The following is a 6000-nucleotide window of genomic DNA, read 5'->3' as shown; positions in this document are numbered from 1 at the left end:
GCATCCAAGCAGCCATTTGTCTTGTAAGTACAACCTGGAAGAAATGTTGATTTTGCATCCATCTCACGGGGTGATAATTATGACATCCCCAGCGTTTCTCTTTTGTTGGGCATTAGGTGCCAGTAGGGAATCAAGTAGGTCTTTGTTGAAGTCCATGTAGACTGCTCCCACTCACACAGCCTTCCCGGACCTCTTCCTTCGAGCAGTTTACCGAAGGAGAGGGGCGGACAAAGCCTGTCAAACCCCGAAAAGGCAGCAGCCCTCCGCGGCGTGCCCCGCGGGGCCGACTGAGCCCCGAGCACGGCAGGTGAGTACTGCAAAGGGAGGCACAGGGATGCAGGAGGGGTGGGCGGTGCGGGGTGTCTCCTGAAGCGCTCCGTCCCCCGGGCTGCCCCGGCAGGTAGCGGGCGGGGCGGGGCGGGGCGGTGCCGGCAGAGCCTCCCCCGGCCGGCCCGGCGGCTGGGCACGGCTCCGCATCGCTTCCCTCCGCTCCGCATCGCTTCCCTCCGCTCCGCATCGCTCCCCTCCGCTCGGCATCGCGGGGAGGCGGCGGCGAGGGGCGGGCGGGGAGGAGTGCCGGGGGCGGCAGAGGCGGTGCGGCTCGGCTCAGCACGGCACGGCAAAGAAAGACCCCCAGAGAAAGTGGAAGTGTGCCTCGCCCCGCCGCGCCGCCGCTGCCCGGCGCCGGCAGAGAGGCGGCCCCCGGGCCGGTCCCGTCCCCCCGAGGTGAGTGGTGGGGCGGCGGGGCCCGGCGGGCGCGCACCGCAGCGGGGGATGCCCCGCGGGTCTCCCGTACCGGGAGCGGGCTGCTGAGGAGGCGCCTTTGGCGGACGGATTTGGTTGGTGGTCTCTTGTGAGTATTAGTGGAGCGACGAGGGGGGTGGTGTGTGTGCTTTTCCATCTGTTCTGTGCTCCTTTTTGTCCGTGTGTCCGTGCCCTGCCCGTGGCCCCAGGCTGGCGCCAGCCGCGATGGGCTCCGCCAGGGGCGGGGAGCGAGCCGGGGAGAGCGGGGTCAGTGAGGAGCGGGGATCAGTGAGGGGCGGGGGTCAGTGAGGGGCGGGGGTCAGTGAGGGGCGGGGGTCAGTGAGGTGTGGGGGTCAGTGAGGAGCGGGGATCAGTGAGGAGCGGGGATCAGTGAGGAGCGGGGATCAGTGAGGAGCGGGGGTCAGTGAGGGGCGGGGGTCAGTGAGGTGCGGGGAGGGAGCCGGGGAGAGCGGGGGTCAATGAGGAGCGGGGGTCAGTGAGGTGCGGGAGTCAGTGAGGAGCGGGTGGGGAGAGAGGGGTCAGTGAGGAGTGGGGCTCAGCCCGCACTCGTGTGCTGGGGGCAGAAAACCAGCCCAGGCTCCGTCAATGGGCACTTTCCTTAAAACCAGCCCTTTGTGGACACGGCGCTGCCCTTCCCGAGCCCCGGCTGGGGCGGAGAGGCTGTCGCGGTCCTGCCACCGCGCTGGTGGAAATCAGTGCTGACAGGCAGCTGGATGGCGATTTTCTGATGAACATCTTGTGTCATTGGTAGTGTCAGTCGGTTAAATCCCAATCTTCAGTGGGAGTGTGCCTCCCGAATGGGTGACAGAAGGATTTCAGAGCAGTGCTGGCGCCAGGCTGGTTTCCAGCCCCAGGTGGCTCCGCACCCCTGTCCCCCGCGCCGCCGTGCCGGGCTGGATCTCTTCCTGCTCCCAGGATTCGCCATTGGAAATTTGCGGGTACGAGCAGCCTTGGCTTTGCCGCAGGGCTGGGGTTGCTGGCAGCGGGAGCCTGATCTGGAGGATCGCTCTGGGGAAAAATGACTTTTCCTTCCCTCTGGCAAGATATCATGTCAGGATAACCCCGTATGTTTCAGGAAGAGAGGTATGATGCAATTTAGGTGTTTACACAGTGAGTTTAGGAACTTTTGTCTCCTGCTGTGGGTTGTTCCTGGGCAGAATCTCGGGCAGATGGTGTTTTCTCTCGATTCATGTTCTTACAACTTTATAAGAGACTATTCTCCTGTTGAGCTTTCTATTCTCCTATGTATTCTGCTTACAGTGCTATTATCACTTTTATCAGTAAATACACCATAAATGAGGGACATTGCTGAAGCAGTAGCCTTTTTCGGTGATGTTTTGCTTTGGGAATGATTTTGTGAGTGTAACAACATTCTAGATTCCATTGCTAGCATCTGAGATGTGCCTGAGGGTAAAAAAAAAAATAGATTAAAAAAAAGCATGTTATGTACGTAGTGCATGTATATATGTGTGTGTTTACAGTAGATTCAAAGTGATGGAACAAGTTCTCTTGAGTGGGTTATTGTTCTGTAACAGCAGGGGTGCCATTAAAAGTACCAATAAAGACTGGGATTAGGGTGATTGGTAGAGCAGAGCTCTGAATCATTGCAGTAATTTTGTGTTGTAGCAGCATTCAGAAATCCCAGCTGCAAATCACATTACACAAAGAGAAAGCCAGTCCTTGCCCTCAAAGGATGACACAGGTACAGCAGGCAATTTGTAAGAGGAAGAAACATAGGGAAAGCCAATTGTCTAATATTACATAGGTTAGGCCAGAGCTCAGTTTCCAGACAGCAACTGGCTTTATATATTTTGTCTCTGTTGTAATAAGTTTTCATTATGAATTTAATCTTTCCTGATTATGGAACAATTTTCTAAGTACTAGCAATAACATTTGATGCATACATAGTATGCAGAACCTTCCAGCTGGAACTGTACAGAGTTATTTGCATATGTCTACATAGGTATAATATATTCTGTAATTGTACTGTAGGAATTAAATGGAGCTTGATTTGCTTGGAATTTGTAGTGCTGGTTGAGGCAACTGACCATCATGGTAACAGTGGTTTATTGCACTGCTTTGAAAGAGCTCTTGCATTTTATGTTGTCATTATGCTACTTTTAAGTAGTACTGTTATTTCAAACCAGCATCATGAGATGAAGAGCATTTGGCATTCACCCCTGTAAAAAAAAATTTTAGTGCTGAATTCAGATTCCTGCTTGAAGGTAGCTATAAAATACCATACTTATGCAGGGTATCATATCAAGGAAAATGGACATGTAGGTTAAAGCTGCCTTAAAACATTTTTGTCATGAAATGATGTTCAGAACAGTAGCTTCAACCATTTTTACTCTTTTGGAAGGGAGTGACTTCTTACAGTAGACAAAGGAGCTCTGACAAAGTGAACATAAGGTAAGTGGCCATAATAAATGGGACGCTTCAATGAGATGAATTACAGATTTGAACATCATCCTCTTCTGCCTCACCTGATTTCCCTAACCAACAAGTTACTTCAGAATTCTTTCTTTAAATGTGCGGTTTCAATATGCATATACACAGAAAAGGTGGGATTTTTATTTTTCAATTGTGAGATACAACAGAAAATATTCTTCCAATCTGAACACTACTTTTATGAAGATTCTCATGAACATGATTTTTTGTCCGGTTCTATAAAAGTGACAAAATAGCGAGTTTCTCATCTGGCTTAACCCCAACAAAACATAACAAAACCTAAACAATAAAAACAACAAAAAATTCAGCCTCAAAAAGGCAGCATGGTCCACTATAGTGTCAGTAATATCTCAGTCCTCTGTGTTGGCGTGTTAATGTCTTTCTGATCAGTCAACATTCTGATCAGAATGTGCAACCTCACTTGCACATTCTCTGTGTTTTTTTCCACCTCACCTTCTTTCTGCTACTACCTGCCTTTAAAATAATTGTAGCTAATGAACACAGAAAAATGTTATAATCCTGCGCAAAATAGCAATAACTGGGGATGCAGCTGATGGGAGCTGGTAATATTGTGTTGTCATTTGCTGGCAACAGCAGCAGCTACTGGAGATACTTGCCATTTTGTGGCACAGACCTGCTGGTTTAAGACTCTGCCAAGTTCATGTGAATTACAGTTTGTTGCATTTTTTTGAAAAAAGATGACAAATATTTTTTGTCTCAATAGATGAAAAAGCCATCCTGGCAGGCATCTAACTAACCTTTGCGTTTAGATTTGTTAATTTTCCTTAAGGTGTGTGTGTCGTATGGCGCCAAGCATAGCTGTTAATTAATTTAGCTTTTTTGAGGCATTTCACAACAATCAAATCAACATTAATATTTGTGTATGTATTGAACTCTTCGCACAGCCTTTTTGTGGAGCAATTATTAATAAATCATGTTCTCATTCATGGCTATAAGTGTGTATATTCCTGGCATGCCTTATTACACAGGCAGAAGAGGAGGGTTGGATAATGGATTTTAGCTTTTGTTCATTCTAAATGTTTCACTTTAAAATATCACTCTCTCTTGTTCTTCGAAATGTTAATGTAAACATTACATTTGGTTAGGGAAAGATTTTTCTCTTCCCTGAAATATTTGGGATCATAATAGCAAGGCATGCAACCTGAAGTCTTAGACCTGGCTTCAGCTCTTAATGGTGTCATTGGGAAGCCTCACCTACTGAGTAATGTAGCTGAAATCTGTCATTGTATTTTCCCCTTCTCCAAAACTACTAGGTTTGTAATATCATTTGTGAAAGGCTTTTGTTTCAGCAAAACTTTTTCTTTCCAACAAAACATCCAACCTGCTTTCAGTCAGAACATCTCTATGTTCAGTCTGAATGAGTATTTTAATACAAAGGGTTGAATATATCCACTGCAAAACAATTGTAAGTTGCAATAGCAGAAAAATATTACAATCATTCGCTACCTTGTGTTGTAGGAAGAGATGACAGGTTTTTCTCCAATGGATACAGCAAACATGTATTTTTTTACAGGATAGTTACTGTGTTGTTACATAAAAAGGGATGCTTAAAACTTGACTAAAATTAAATAATCTCAGCAGTGAAGAAGCCTCAAAGGTAAACAGCTTCAGAGAGGTTGTCTTAACTGTGTCTTTTTTATTATACATAGAGAAGTACCTGGTTAATTTCAGTCGTGCTGAAAATAGCTTCTCCTTTCTGGAATGATTGTATGTCTCAGATAAGATATCAGATCTTGACTTCAGCGACCTTGAGAGCATGGAAGAGCACATGCATCCCCAGCAGTGCACGGCTGACAGCTGTGTTGACTCAGAGACACAGGCACTATGGTAGCCACACTAATTTGTCCAGTGCTTTTAGGTTTAAGTCACTCTCAACTGAGTTTCCGAAAGAAAAAGTACTGCAGCTGCAGCACAAACATAGAACAGAACCACTTCAGACAGTAAAATCCAGGCAGTTGAAAGACATATTAGTTTTTATGATGGTCAAACTGGGGGTGAAACGTGTCTTGCAAATAGAAATTTGGTGTTCACGTGAAATGATATTCAATGAACTTCAAATAAACTGTTGTAAGCATTTTCAAAAAAAGTTTTGATCCCTGAAAATCTGTGCATCTGTTTTTCTGAGAAAATGTATTATTTTGTTTTGAAATTAGAATAGGGTTCAAAATGTTTGGAAAGACTGTCTGGAGGATGTATAGTATATCAGTGTAATTGTGGGGTTTGTTTTGAAGCAGTTAAGTACCTTTAGTGTAAAGGGACTGTAAAAAATTGTAACTGTTGCTGTTTGTATTGCAGTAGTTTATTGTCAATCAATTCTCAGTTGAGATGTGTTTGTGTCAGGTGTTGCTTTATTAGGTGTAATAAAACAAGATCATCTATCCAACCACATTTATCTTAGAGTCTCAGAAATACCATGTAGAAGGAGGGATTGTGTTGATAGTTTTAAATTTTTATGGTGTCAGCAGCTAAATTCCATCACAGAAGCTTAATCTGAGCAAGTGCCCAGACTTCCTGTGTCATCAGTAGAGAGAGATGAAAAACTTTCTGGTGGTAGGTGTCTGAATTTATGGCCATGACTATGCCAGTCTGCTTTGGTATCAAAGTGGAGGGGCACAAGCATCCTTGGTGTCTTGGGTTACAATACAGAGTGTGATCAAAGGAATCTATTCTATCACCATCTGTCGAGGGTGGGGGCAGTGATCCTTATCTCAGCGGCAGATATTCTGCTAATGGACCATCCATTGAAACCAGGTGGGACATTGT

General features: G+C 46.1%; 1 protein-coding gene across 1 annotated transcript in view; it reads left to right on the top strand.

Moving 5' to 3' along the window:
* Positions 1–216: 216 nt before the first annotated feature.
* Positions 217–6000, top strand: part of MYO16 (myosin XVI) — a 374829-nt gene continuing 369045 nt past the window's right edge. The window contains exon 1 of the mRNA XM_033052141.2: positions 217–307. The gene's annotated coding sequence lies outside the window, so the exon portion shown is untranslated. The remainder of the gene's footprint in view (positions 308–6000) is intronic.

Source organism: Catharus ustulatus, chromosome 2 (assembly GCF_009819885.2).
Source record: "Catharus ustulatus isolate bCatUst1 chromosome 2, bCatUst1.pri.v2, whole genome shotgun sequence".
NCBI lineage: Eukaryota > Metazoa > Chordata > Aves > Passeriformes > Turdidae > Catharus > Catharus ustulatus.
The sequence above is the reverse complement of the archived record's forward strand: the minus strand, read 5'-3'. Positions and strand labels throughout refer to the sequence as shown.